This window comes from Chrysochloris asiatica, unplaced genomic scaffold (assembly GCF_000296735.1).
Source record: "Chrysochloris asiatica unplaced genomic scaffold, ChrAsi1.0 scaffold00087, whole genome shotgun sequence".
Classification (NCBI taxonomy): Eukaryota; Metazoa; Chordata; class Mammalia; order Afrosoricida; family Chrysochloridae; genus Chrysochloris; species Chrysochloris asiatica.
Window position 1 is genome coordinate 1,693,836 of NW_006408605.1, and position 1,097 is coordinate 1,694,932.

Here is a 1,097-nt window from a genome sequence, read left to right on the forward strand (position 1 = left end):
ATATATATATATATATATATCCTGGCAATGTAATTAACAGGAATGCCTAGAATACGTAGAGTGCTTTTCCTCCTCACTTCTCCAGAAAGTTGTGGGTAAGAAGAGACTCAAGAAAAGGCTCCCCTACCAACTTGCTGTGTGTCTTTGAGCAAGTGACTTAACTTTTCTAGAACTCAGCTTCTTCAACTGAAAACTGAAGCTGTGACGGACTCTTAATATGTATTACACCCTCCTTGTTGGAAAGGCAATAAAGTCAGAAACTGTGCTTCCAAGACTGTCTTGAATCTAGGGCCCTTGTGAAATATGTTCCATCATTGGATGTTTTTTTGAGGGGAGGTGGAGGTGAAGTGGAGACTTTCTTCTTATTACTGAGGTTGATGGACAGCCTGGTTGTGGTCAGTTTAGAGGGCACAGAGGAAGGTGGCCAGCTTCAAGGGAAGGGGCAGTAGTTGTGACAGTAGTACAACAGTGGCAGCTATTACACGTTCATGATTTCAGGTCTCAGCTGTGTGATGTGTTCGTTGTTTTTGTTTAGTTTGGTTTACAATATTGATTAATTTTTGGTGAAAACATACCGAATAAAACAGTCAACCATTTCTATACTATAGTTCAATGGCATTGATGACGTTCTTCACTTGGGGTCAACAAATTTGGCTATTTCTACTCAGCTTGTTTCACCTCCATTAATGTAAAGCCATTGTCCCCCTAATCTTCTAATCTATGCTTTATAGTTACTGTTGTTAATTTGGTCTCAAATATAGCATCTTTTAAAGGAGCATAATATCTAAGGCATATGTTCTTTACTAATTGAGCTAAACTGTTGTTTAGTTTAAAGATGTCTTCAGGGAAGAATGTTAGTTGAAGGTTTGCTATAAACCATTATATTCAACAGCCTGCTGGTACCTCTCATGGATGTTCCTCCTGCCCTTACTACAATCTTATAAACAATTGATTTCAGATATTTTTAAGAAATCTCCTTTTGCTCAAAATACCCAGAGTGATTCTGTTTCCTTCACTGGCCTGAACTGACATAGTATGAAAATACTACCGATTTTTTAGGGTCACTAGAATTAAGCAAGCTATTAAATATAAAGTGC